The 13,457-nt window shown below is 52.8% G+C and overlaps 2 protein-coding genes and 1 long non-coding RNA gene across 8 annotated transcripts in view; 1 reads left to right on the top strand and 2 right to left on the bottom strand.

Moving 5' to 3' along the window:
• LOC146785406 (uncharacterized) overlaps nt 1–13,457 on the top strand; it is a 2,064,968-nt gene that overhangs the window by 946,873 nt on the left and 1,104,638 nt on the right. The gene's annotated exons all lie outside the window — the stretch shown is intronic.
• LOC146785408 (uncharacterized) overlaps nt 1–13,457 on the bottom strand; it is a 787,621-nt gene that overhangs the window by 456,801 nt on the left and 317,363 nt on the right. The gene's annotated exons all lie outside the window — the stretch shown is intronic.
• Nucleotides 1,274–9,913, bottom strand: LOC146785409 (uncharacterized). Its single transcript, XR_014970643.1, has 3 exons — nt 9,820–9,913; nt 4,248–4,348; nt 1,274–1,673 (listed from the first exon to the last, which is right to left on the bottom strand). It is a non-coding gene; the product is annotated as an uncharacterized LOC146785409 (long non-coding RNA).

Below are 13,457 nucleotides of genomic sequence, written 5' to 3' on the forward strand. Positions count from 1 at the left end.
TACTCTCCCTCTCCTGTTGGTAGGTTTGATTATCAAAGTCATGTTCTCTTTGAGTTGGCTGAGTGTTCCTGTAAAGAGATGTTGTATGGTGTTAATATGTTCTTCTGTTGGAGGGTAGCTACCACTTTAAGGGCTAATTTCTTGAGAGTTAGTACTTCTGTAGGAATGCTGCTCGATGGATAGGAAAAAGTGGATCTGTGCTGGGGAAAGGATTATGTACCTCAAAAAAGCTCTTAGGCGCATTTTACAAAAAATCCTTAGGTGTTCAGTTTGTAGTTGTACCAGCCCGGGGGGGGGGGGGGGGGGGGGGGGGGTTCCGTTCGGCCGGGCCCTGGCGACTACCTTTGGTCAAGAGACTTGTCAGAGACACGACAGAAGCAAGTACTATTTTTAGAGGTGTTGTCTCTTTTAATTGGTTTGCCTTCCTTAACTGCTGGGTCAAAGTACAGCTGGGGTTCAAAAAAGGGAAAAACAAGGGTGGAGTGTCAGGAGGAAAGTGTCCCATGTGGACCAGAGTCTTCTTCCTTTGCGACGTCCGTCGGCTGTTCTCGCTTCTCGTGGTGGACTCCGGGTCTCAGCGACATGAAAAGGATAAATACACAGGGTTACTGGTTTTGTTCAGACGCTAGTCGGTTTGGGTGCCACCGTCACCAGGGATTGTGGGGTGTTGAAGTGTACTTTGATTTGACTAAAGGGAACTGGTCGAGGTGTGACGGGTTACTGTTAGAAAGGCTAGGGCAACACAAACTTCCCCTCCAATCCTCTTGTGCCCCGTTTCACAGCCCCATGCAGCTCTGCCCAGCCCACCACCACAGTGAACCCCGAGCGGTCACTTGCCTTGAGCCACGACCCAGGAACTGGGCCGCGGCGCTGGGACCTTGAGCGTCCTCGGTTGTCTCTGCTCTCCCGGACCCTCCGGTCTTCGGATCTGCCGCCTTCCTCTCTCTTGGGTCACCGCTGGGCTTTTCACCGCTGGGCTCCTCTCCGCTGGGCTCCTCTCCGCTGGGCTCCTCTCCGCTGGGCTCCTCTCCGCTGGGCTCCTCTCCGCTGGGCTCCTTTCTGCTGGGTTCCTCTCCGCTGGGCTCCTCTCCGCTGGGCTCCTTTCTGCTGGGCTCTTTTCCGCTGGGCTCCTCTCCGCTGGGCTCCTCTCCGCTGGGCTCCTCTCCGCTGGGCTCCTCTCCGCTGGGCTCCTCTCCGCTGGGCTCCTCTCCGCTGGGCTCCTCTCCGCTGGGCTCCTTTCTGCTGGGCTCTTTTCCGCTGGGCTCCTCTCCGCTGGGCTCCTCTCCTTCTCTCCCGGGCTCGTCCGCTTCTCCACTCTCGCCTTTCTCCGTCTCGCTGGCAGTCTCTTCCGGTCGGCAGACAGCGCTTTCTGCATTCCCCGCCTCTTTTCTACACATGACTGCCCCTTCCTCCGCCTCCTTGTGGCCGTTGCACCAATCCCATGTCCGTGGTGCTGGTGACGCAAGGAGGTGTGTCTGGAAGGCTCGGGCCACTAGACCGCTCCGAACATCCGGAGCGGATTCGCCATCCCCCTCGCCTGGATTCCGGGTTCCGGAGTCATCGGAGCTATCACACATCCCCTCCCTTAGGAATGGACGTAGGGGCCATTCAGATGATGGGTGGTGGGAGAGATAGTCTGGACCGACGTTCCGGGACCCTGGTACATGGATCGTCTGGAAGGAAAAAGGTTGTAATGCCAGAAACCATCGAAGGATGCGTGCATTGGTGTTCTTGTTACGGGACAACCAGGTGAGAGGGGCATGGTCAGTTAATATAGTGAACTGTCTTCCCAACAGGTAATATTGTAGTGTTTCCACAGCCCACTTGATAGCAAGGCATTCTATCTCGATGGTTGAATACCGGGTCTCCCTGGGAAACAACTTACGGCTGATGTACAGGAGTGGCCGTAAGTCGCCTTTGTGGTCAGGCTGGCACAACACGGCCCCAAGGCCGAGTCCCGACGCGTCTGTTTGTAGGACAAAAGGCATCGTGAAGTCCGGGCAACTAAGGACAGGGGCTGTACAGATGGCGTTTTTGAGGGCTTGAAAGCTGTGTTCGTGTTCTTGAGTCCAGTCCTGTATACGGGTGGGGTGTGCTTTTGTTAGTAGAGCAGTCAGAGGACTGGCTAGGGAGGAAAAAGAAGGAATGAATCGGCGGTAATACCCGATAAAACCCAAGAAGGAGCGGACGTCCTTTTTCGTGGTTGGTTTGGGAATGTTTTTAACGGCTTCTACTTTGTTTATTTGGGGCTTTATGCATCCGTCGGTGATGGTGTACCCCAAATACTGGATTTCTTTAGTACCCAACAGTGATTTCTTAGGGTTAATCGTGAGACCAGCTGCCTGAATAGCCGAAAAAACCTCCCCTAGATGATATAGGTGGTCATCCCATGTCTGACTGTAAATAACGATGTCGTCTAGGTAGGCTGCTGCATAGGCCGTGTAGGGTTTTAGGATAGTGTCTATCAGTCTTTGGAATGTGGCAGGTGCCCCATGCAGGCCAAAGGGCAGGACCTTGAACTGATACAGACCGGAGGGGGTGGCAAAGGCGGTTTTTTCTCGCGACTGAGGGGACAATGGGATTTGCCAATAACCTTTTGTAAGGTCTCGTGTGGACATATAACGGGCCTTACCGAGTCGCTCTATTAATTCGTCGATCCTAGGCATAGGATAGGTATCGAACTTCGTGAGGGCGTTCACTTGTCGGAAGTCAATACAGAAACGGAGACTTCCATCTGGTTTCGGTACAATGACAATCGGGGAACACCAGTCACTCAGGGAGGGTTCGATAATTCCGGCGTTTAACATGTCCACTACTTCCTTTTCTACCGCTTCTCTACGGGCTGCCGGGATGCGATATGGTTTTTGTCTCACTATTTGTTTCTCCAAGGAGACTATCTCATGTTGGACGATAGAGGTTAACCCGGGTTTTGAGGAAAACAGGCCGGGATAATGGTCTATTAGGTTTTCTAACTGGTTCCTTTGAGGGGGTGACAAGACCTCCCCCTGTGGCACCGGAGCGGGTACATGGTCTGGTTTGGTGGGGAGTGCTATTTCCACCTGCTTGTTCGAGCAGACCAGATAGGCGGGCTGGGTGGGTGTTGTTTCTTCCCATTTCTTCAACAAAGTGACGTGATAAATTTGCCTACCGCGGGCGCGATGGGGTAGTTTTACGCTGTATGTCACAGGGGACACTTTGTGTTCTATCTCATAAGGACCCTGCCATTTCATCAGGAGCTTATCCTCAGTAGAGGGAAGCAGCAAGAGCACCCTGTCCCCAGGTTGAAACTCTCGCAGTTTGCTTTGCATGTCATATTGTTTCTTTTAAGTTTCCTGTGCCCGCTTCATATTGTCGTGTACGATTCCCCATATGTGAAACAGGGAGACCCTGAGGTCTGTGGCATATTTCAACAACGGTTTTCCCTCCTCATCCTCCTCCTCCCACTGTTCGGCTGCCATGTCGAGCAAGGTCCTGGGTTTCCGCCCGAAAAGTATTTCAAAGGGTGAATATCCTGTGGACGCCTGTTCATGGGACCGTAAGGCAGAGAGAACGAGAGGCAACTGGCGGTCCCAATCCATCCCTGTCTCAGAAATGACCTTGCGGAGGAGGTGTTTGATGGTTTTGTTATACCTCTCCACCAGGCCATCTGTTTGGGGGTGGTATACCGATGTGCGTAGTCTCTTGATCCCCAGGATGTGACAGATTTGGGACATCAAACGGGACATAAAGGGAGTGCCCTGGTCGGTGAGGATTTCGGAAGGAAAACCCACCCGGGAAAATAAAGCCATCATGGCTTGGGCAACGGCCTGGGTGGTCATGGTGGTTAAGGGAAATGCCTCCGGGTACCTGCTGGCATAGTCTACTATAACCAGAATATAGCGGTGCCCCCGGGCTGATGGAGTCAAGGGGCCTACTAGGTCCATGCCTACTCTCTTAAAGAGGACATCTATGATGGGTAAGGGATGCAATGGGGCTTTTGCAGGGGCTTCGGGGCAAGTATATTGACACCGTACACAGGCGGCGCAGTGTCTAGCTACATCCCTGTACACACCAGGCCAGAAGAAGCGCTCCAGAAGGTATTTCAAGGTTTTTTCTCTACCACAGTGACCCCCTCCCATCTTGTTGTGTGCGAGTAAAAGGACGTGCTCACGGTATGGGTTTGGGACGAGTAATTGTGTCTTAGTCAGGGAGCCCTCCTTCACCCCTCGATACAACAGTCCACGTTTTACGAAAAAGTGAGGTCCTACCTGTCCGGGCGGTGTGTCTTGTGCTTGGGCCCAAGCGTACTTGAGTGCGCTATCTTCTCTTTGGGCCGTTCGAAAACTGCACGGCTGGGATGGGCTGGCATCTGTGAGGGAGAGAGGGAAAGCGTGACGTGATAACAAAGCCCGGGTGTATTCCCTTTTCCCCTCCCTTTTCTCCCTTTTGCTTTTCTTGTCCCTGTTGTGGGGCGCCTCCAACTCTTCTTCTCTATACGGGGCTTCCCGTAACCATGCCTGGGTTTGTGTCTTTAGGCCCTCCATGTAGTGCTGGAATTTAGGATGGTCGGTCCCTATGATAACCGCCTCAGGTAAGGAGGGAATGATACCGACATTCCGTATATGTGGGTCGTTGTCAACATCCAGAAGAACTTTTGCCACTGGATATGTTTTAGTGTCCCCATGGACGCATGTCACCCTGACTTGTTCGGTTGCTTGTACTTGGGGTTTAAACACTAAAGAGCCGTCTACTACGGTCACATGACACCCTGTGTCTAGTAATGCTTGCTTTTTTTTCCGTTAATAAAAATCTCCTTTTTATATTTGATGGGGTCGGTGTTGGCTACCAACACCCTGCCCCGGCTGTAACCCACCTCCATGGGTTCGGGTACAGGGGTACGGTGGGGACAATGCCTAGCGATGTGCCCCCATTCTGCGCAGTTGTAACACTGGGGACCTTGACCGCTGGGTCCTATTGTATGAGGTGGTCGGGGAACAAACAGGGGGCTTGTTGGAGGCCTGCTGTCTGAGCGACTGGTATTCTTCTGGAACGTAGGCATCTGTGGGCGTAGGGCATTGGGAGGGCTCTGGTGGCAGACTGTGCTGGATTTGAAGTCAGGGGCCCGATGGAAAGCACATGCAAGATCCACCGCCGAGGTGGAGGTGAGTATCGGGCGTTGCTTGATCCAGGACCTGGTGCTCGGTGGTAGTGCTTCTAGGAATTGTTCCAGGTAGATTTTCTCTACCACCTCTTCCGGGGTTGAAGTGTGTGGAGTTAACCACCTATGTCCCAAGTCCCGTATCCGGAAATATAATGCTCGGGGGTTTTCGCCTACGGACCATTTCTCTCTCCGGAATTTATTGCGATAGTGTTCCTGATCACAACCCATCCGTTCGAGGATGGCTTTCTTTACATCCGCATAGGGGGTTGTACCGTTGGGATTGGCGGATTGGTATGCGGCCTGTAGTTCTCCGGAGAGAAGGGGGGCTATGTACTGACCCCATCGTTCCTGAGGCCAGGCCGCTGTGGTAGCCACTCTCTCGAAATTCAAGAAAAAGTAATCAGGGTCTTCTCCTGTTTGATATTTTTGAAGTACTGTTCCTGGGACGTGTGGACGGACCTGGGTGTTGACAATCGCATCAGTTAGCCGTAAAATGGTGGTATCCTGGACCTGTTGATTAGTGGCGATGAGGGTAGCCTGGTCCTTCAAAGCACCTTGTAGGGATTCCCGCTCTACTCGGGCGGCTTGGATCTGTTGTTCCAACACCAGTTGCAGATGTCTTTGGCCCTCGGCCAACTGGGACACGACGTTCTCCATGGGCACGGGTTGTGTCATGAGGCGACACGGTATGTTTCACAGCAGTAAAACAAAGGAAATCCCACTTCTGACACCACTTGTACCAGCCCGGGGGGGGGGGGGGGGTCCGTTCAGCCGGGCCCTGGCGACTACCTTTGGTCAAGAGACTTGTCAGAGACACGACAGAAGCAAGTACTATTTTTAGAGGTGTTGTCTCTTTTAATTGGTTTGCCTTCCTTAACTGCTGGGTCAAAGTACAGCTGGGGTTCAAAAAAGGGAAAAACAAGGGTGGAGTGTCAGGAGGAAAGTGTCCCATGTGGACCAGAGTCTTCTTCCTTTGCGACGTCCGTCGGCTGTTCTCGCTTCTCGTGGTGGACTCCGGGTCTCAGCGACATGAAAAGGATAAATACACAGGGTTACTGGTTTTGTTCAGACGCTAGTCGGTTTGGGTGCCACCGTCACCAGGGATTGTGGGGTGTTGAAGTGTGCTTTGATGTGACTAAAGGGAACTGGTCGAGGTGTGACGGGTTACTGTTAGAAAGGCTAGGGCAACACAAACTTCCCCTCCAATCCTCTTGTGCCCCGTTTCACAGCCCCATGCAGCTCTGCCCAGCCCACCACCACAGTGAACCCCGAGCGGTCACTTGCCTTGAGCCACGACCCAGGAACTGGGCCGCGGCGCTGGGACCTTGAGCGTCCTCGGTTGTCTCTGCTCTCCCGGACCCTCCGGTCTTCGGATCTGCCGCCTTCCTCTCTCTTGGGTCACCGCTGGGCTTTTCACCGCTGGGCTCCTCTCCGCTGGGCTCCTCTCCGCTGGGCTCCTCTCCGCTGGGCTCCTCTCCGCTGGGCTCCTCTCCGCTGGGCTCCTTTCTGCTGGGTTCCTCTCCGCTGGGCTCCTCTCCGCTGGGCTCCTCTCCGCTGGGCTCCTTTCTGCTGGGCTCCTTTCCGCTGGGCTCCTCTCCGCTGGGCTCCTCTCCGCTGGGCTCCTCTCCGCTGGGCTCCTCTCCGCTGGGCTCCTCTCCGCTGGGCTCCTTTCTGCTGGGCTCCTCTCCGCTGGGCTCCTCTCCGCTGGGCTCCTCTCCTTCTCTCCCGGGCTCGTCCACTTCTCCACTCTCGCCTTTCTCCGTCTCGCTGGCAGTCTCTTCCGGTCGGCAGACAGCGCTTTCTGCATTCCCCGCCTCTTTTCTACACATGACTGCCCCTTCCTCCGCCTCCTTGTGGCCGTTGCACCAATCCCATGTCCGTGGTGCTGGTGACGCAAGGAGGTGTGTCTGGAAGGCTCGGGCCACTAGACCGCTCCGAACATCCGGAGCGGATTCGCCGTCCCCCTCGCCTGGATTCCGGGTTCCGGAGTCATCGGAGCTATCACACATCCCCTCCCTTAGGAATGGACGTAGGGGCCATTCAGATGATGGGTGGCGGGAGAGATAGTCTGGACCGACGTTCCGGGACCCTGGTACATGGATCGTCTGGAAGGAAAAAGGTTGTAATGCCAGAAACCATCGAAGGATGCGTGCATTGGTGTTCTTGTTACGGGACAACCAGGTGAGAGGGGCATGGTCAGTTAATATAGTGAACTGTCTTCCCAACAGGTAATATTGTAGTGTTTCCACAGCCCACTTGATAGCAAGGCATTCTATCTCGATGGTTGAATACCGGGTCTCCCTGGGAAACAACTTACGGCTGATGTACAGGAGTGGCCGTAAGTCGCCTTTGTGGTCAGGCTGGCACAACACGGCCCCAAGGCCGAGTCCCGACGCGTCTGTTTGTAGGACAAAAGGCATCGTGAAGTCCGGGCAACTAAGGACAGGGGCTGAACAGATGGCGTTTTTGAGGGCTTGAAAGCTGTGTTCGTGTTCTTGAGTCCAGTCCTGTATACGGGTGGGGTGTGCTTTTGTTAGTAGAGCAGTCAGAGGACTGGCTAGGGAGGAAAAAGAAGGAATGAATCGGCGGTAATACCCGATAAAACCCAAGAAGGAGCGGACGTCCTTTTTCGTGGTTGGTTTGGGAATGTTTTTAACGGCTTCTACTTTGTTTATTTGGGGCTTTATGCATCCGTCGGTGATGGTGTACCCCAAATACTGGATTTCTTTAGTACCCAACAGTGATTTCTTAGGGTTAATCGTGAGACCAGCTGCCTGAATAGCCGAAAAAACCTCCCCTAGATGATATAGGTGGTCATCCCATGTCTGACTGTAAATAACGATGTCGTCTAGGTAGGCTGCTGCATAGGCCGTGTAGGGTTTTAGGATAGTGTCTATCAGTCTTTGGAATGTGGCAGGTGCCCCATGCAGGCCAAAGGGCAGGACCTTGAACTGATACAGACCGGAGGGGGTGGCAAAGGCGGTTTTTTCTCGCGACTGAGGGGACAATGGGATTTGCCAATAACCTTTTGTAAGGTCTCGTGTGGACATATAACGGGCCTTACCGAGTCGCTCTATTAATTCGTCGATCCTAGGCATAGGATAGGTATCGAACTTCGTGAGGGCGTTCACTTGTCGGAAGTCAATACAGAAACGGAGACTTCCATCTGGTTTCGGTACAATGACAATCGGGGAACACCAGTCACTCAGGGAGGGTTCGATAATTCCGGCGTTTAACATGTCCACTACTTCCTTTTCTACCGCTTCTCTACGGGCTGCCGGGATGCGATATGGTTTTTGTCTCACTATTTGTTTCTCCAAGGAGACTATCTCATGTTGGACGATAGAGGTTAACCCGGGTTTTGAGGAAAACAGGCCGGGATAATGGTCTATTAGGTTTTCTAACTGGTTCCTTTGAGGGGGTGACAAGACCTCCCGCTGTGGCACCGGAGCGGGTACATGGTCTGGTTTGGTGGGGAGTGCTATTTCCACCTGCTTGTTCGAGCAGACCAGATAGGCGGGCTGGGTGGGTGTTGTTTCTTCCCATTTCTTCAACAAAGTGACGTGATAAATTTGCCTACCGCGGGCGCGATGGGGTAGTTTTACGCTGTATGTCACAGGGGACACTTTGTGTTCTATCTCATAAGGACCCTGCCATTTCATCAGGAGCTTATCCTCAGTAGAGGGAAGCAGCAAGAGCACCCTGTCCCCAGGTTGAAACTCTCGCAGTTTGCTTTGCATGTCATATTGTTTCTTTTGGGTTTCCTGTGCCCGCTTCATATTGTCGTGTACGATTCCCCATATGTGAAACAGGGAGACCCTGAGGTCTGTGGCATATTTCAACAACGGTTTTCCCTCCTCATCCTCCTCCTCCCACTGTTCGGCTGCCATGTCGAGCAAGGTCCTGGGTTTCCGCCCGAAAAGTATTTCAAAGGGTGAATATCCTGTGGACGCCTGTTCATGGGACCGTAAGGCAGAGAGAACGAGAGGCAACTGGCGGTCCCAATCCATCCCTGTCTCAGAAATGACCTTGCGGAGGAGGTGTTTGATGGTTTTGTTATACCTCTCCACCAGGCCATCTGTTTGGGGGTGGTATACCGATGTGCGTAGTCTCTTGATCCCCAGGATGAGACAGATTTGGGACATCAAACGGGACATAAAGGGAGTGCCCTGGTCGGTGAGGATTTCGGAAGGAAAACCCACCCGGGAAAATAAAGCCATCATGGCTTGGGCAACGGCCTGGGTGGTCATGGTGGTTAAGGGAAATGCCTCCGGGTACCTGCTGGCATAGTCTACTATAACCAGAATATAGCGGTGCCCCCGGGCTGATGGAGTCAAGGGGCCTACTAGGTCCATGCCTACTCTCTTAAAGAGGACATCTATGATGGGTAAGGGATGCAATGGGGCTTTTGCAGGGGCTTCGGGGCAAGTATATTGACACCGTACACAGGCGGCGCAGTGTCTAGCTACATCCCTGTACACACCAGGCCAGAAGAAGCGCTCCAGAAGGTATTTCAAGGTTTTTTCTCTACCACAGTGACCCCCTCCCATCTTGTTGTGTGCGAGTAAAAGGACGTGCTCACGGTATGGGTTTGGGACGAGTAATTGTGTCTTAGTCAGGGAGCCCTCCTTCACCCCTCGATACAACAGTCCACGTTTTACGAAAAAGTGAGGTCCTACCTGTCCGGGCGGTGTGTCTTGTGCTTGGGCCCAAGCGTACTTGAGTGCGCTATCTTCTCTTTGGGCCGTTCGAAAACTGCACGGCTGGGATGGGCTGGCATCTGTGAGGGAGAGAGGGAAAGCGTGACGTGATAACAAAGCCCGGGTGTATTCCCTTTTCCCCTCCCTTTTCTCCCTTTTGCTTTTCTTGTCCCTGTTGTGGGGCGCCTCCAACTCTTCTTCTCTATACGGGGCTTCCCGTAACCATGCCTGGGTTTGTGTCTTTAGGCCCTCCATGTAGTGCTGGAATTTAGGATGGTCGGTCCCTATGATAACCGCCTCAGGTAAGGAGGGAATGATACCGACATTCCGTATATGTGGGTCGTTGTCAACATCCAGAAGAACTTTTGCCACTGGATATGTTTTAGTGTCCCCATGGACGCATGTCACCCTGACTTGTTCGGTTGCTTGTACTTGGGGTTTAAACACTAAAGAGCCGTCTACTACGGTCACATGACACCCTGTGTCTAGTAATGCTTGCTTTTTTTTTCCGTTAATAAAAATCTCCTTTTTATATTTGATGGGGTCGGTGTTGGCTACCAACACCCTGCCCCGGCTGTAACCCACCTCCATGGGTTCGGGTACAGGGGTACGGTGGGGACAATGCCTAGCGATGTGCCCCCATTCTGCGCAGTTGTAACACTGGGGACCTTGACCGCTGGGTCCTATTGTATGAGGTGGTCGGGGAACAAACAGGGGGCTTGTTGGAGGCCTGCTGTCTGAGCGACTGGTATTCTTCTGGAACGTAGGCATCTGTGGGCGTAGGGCATTGGGAGGGCTCTGGTGGCAGACTGTGCTGGATTTGAAGTCAGGGGCCCGATGGAAAGCACATGCAAGATCCACCGCCGAGGTGGAGGTGAGCATCGGGCGTTGCTTGATCCAGGACCTGGTGCTCGGTGGTAGTGCTTCTAGGAATTGTTCCAGGTAGATTTTCTCTACCACCTCTTCCGGGGTTGAAGTGTGTGGAGTTAACCACCTATGTCCCAAGTCCCGTATCCGGAAATATAATGCTCGGGGGTTTTCGCCTACGGACCATTTCTCCGGAATTTATTGCGATAGTGTTCCTGATCACAACCCATCCGTTCGAGGATGGCTTTCTTTACATCCGCATAGGGGGTTGTACCGTTGGGATTGGCGGATTGGTATGCGGCCTGTAGTTCTCCGGAGAGAAGGGGGGCTATGTACTGACCCCATCGTTCCAGAGGCCAGGCCGCTGTGGTAGCCACTCTCTCGAAATTCAAGAAAAAGTAATCAGGGTCTTCTCCTGTTTGATATTTTTGAAGTACTGTTCCTAGGACGTGTGGACGGACCTGGGTGTTGACAATCGCATCAGTTAGCCGTAAAATGGTGGTATCCTGGACCTGTTGATTAGTGGCGATGAGGGTAGCCTGGTCCTTCAAAGCACCTTGTAGGGATTCCCGCTCTACTCGGGCGGCTTGGATCTGTTGTTCCAACACCAGTTGCAGATGTCTTTGGCCCTCGGCCAACTGGGACACGACGTTCTCCATGGGCACGGGTTGTGTCATGAGGCGACACGGTATGTTTCACAGCAGTAAAACAAAGGAAATCCCACTTCTGACACCACTTGTACCAGCCCGGGGGGGGGGGGGGGGGGGGGGTTCCGTTCGGCTGGGCCCTGGCGACTACCTTTGGTCAAGAGACTTGTCAGAGACACGACAGAAGCAAGTACTATTTTTAGAGGTGTTGTCTCTTTTAATTGGTTTGCCTTCCTTAACTGCTGGGTCAAAGTACAGCTGGGGTTCAAAAAAGGGAAAAACAAGGGTGGAGTGTCAGGAGGAAAGTGTCCCGTGTGGACCAGAGTCTTCTTCCTTTGCGACGTCCGTCTGCTGTTCTCGCTTCTCGTGGTGGACTCCGGGTCTCCGCGACATGAAAAGGATAAATACACAGGGTTACTGGTTTTGTTCAGACGCTAGTCGGTTTGGGTGCCACCGTCACCAGGGATTGTGGGGTGTTGAAGTGTGCTTTGATGTGACTAAAGGGAACTGGTCGAGGTGTGACGGGTTACTGTTAGAAAGGCTAGGGCAACACAAACTTCCCCTCCAATCCTCTTGTGCCCCGTTTCACAGCCCCATGCAGCTCTGCCCAGCCCACCACCACAGTGAACCCCGAGCGGTCACTTGCCTTGAGCCACGACCCAGGAACTGGGCCGCGGCGCTGGGACCTTGAGCGTCCTCGGTTGTCTCTGCTCTCCCGGACCCTCCGGTCTTCGGATCTGCCGCCTTCCTCTCTCTTGGGTCACCGCTGGGCTCCTCTCCGCTGGGCTCCTCTCCGCTGGGCTCCTCTCCGCTGGGCTCCTCTCCGCTGGGCTCCTCTCCGCTGGGCTCCTTTCCGCTGGGCTCTTTTCCGCTGGGCTCCTCTCCGCTGGGCTCCTTTCTGCTGGGCTCTTTTCCGCTGGGCTCCTCTCCTTCTCTCCCGGGCTCGTCCGCTTCTCCACTCTCGCCTTTCTCCGTCTCGCTGGCAGTCTCTTCCGGTCGGCAGACAGCGCTTTCTGCATTCCCCGCCTCTTTTCTACACATGACTGCCCCTTCCACCGCCTCCTTGTGGCCGTTGCACCAATCCCATGTCCGTGGTGCTGGTGACGCAAGGAGGTGTGTCTGGAAGGCTCGGGCCACTAAACCGCTCCGAACATCCGGAGCGGATTCGCCGTCCCCCTCGCCTGGATTCCGGGTTCCGGAGTCATCGGAGCTATCACAGTAGTCTAGAAAGTTGCTTCTTTCCATGGGAACGAGAAAAAGACCTTTACTCAACACAGTAAACTCATTTGTAGATAGTCTGTGATGAGAGATTGAATATGGGAACAGTTTGTGCATGTGTTATTCCTGTGCTAGTCCCCATTGCTAATATTTGTTTTGTGTTTCTGTCCCCTGGGGTATTGCTGTACCACCACTGTCCTTTTCGTCTCCGTTGATTTCCCCGGGGTGGACGGGATAGACCACTCTCTAAAATATCCTTTTGACCCATTACTATTGATGACCCACTGGTCCCTTCTCCTGCGTCAGTGCAGTCACTTGAATCTTCTGAGATCTCAGAGTAGGTTACAAATTGGTGTTATTATAATGTCCGCAGGGGAGGTTATGAGTAGTGCTGGAATAGTTCTAGTTGTGTAATAGTCGCCCAATAAATATGGATATCTTCTCTCAATTTTAAATAGTTGTGAATGTCCTTTTTGGTCTTATTGGCCGTCGTTTCTTATTCTAAATCCTTAAACTCAGCCATTGTTTTATCAACTTTTTTAAGGGTTGCTTTCGTGAACGAAATAAAGTTAGATTCTCTGATTTTGTTTTTCGTAGTCTTCAATTTCTCGTAGGAGTTTTTTTTTAGTACTCTAGATTATTGTTTATGCCCAAGACCATCTATTGTCTTGAGCATGTGGTACCAATGTAGCTGAATCATTTTCCGTATACTTTGTCTTCTGTGAAGAAACAAGAGATATTTTTTACTTGGAGACCCACCAGAATGACGTCCGCTTTTAGGTATTCAGTCATCATCTGGATCATTAAATTCATACAAGTGTATATTTTCTGTGTTATTCAAATTGTTCAGAAAGATTTGTAGATGGAGTTGATGTGCTGTCAGTG

Source organism: Triturus cristatus, chromosome 11 (assembly GCF_964204655.1).
Source record: "Triturus cristatus chromosome 11, aTriCri1.1, whole genome shotgun sequence".
NCBI classification, from domain to species: Eukaryota; Metazoa; Chordata; class Amphibia; order Caudata; family Salamandridae; genus Triturus; species Triturus cristatus.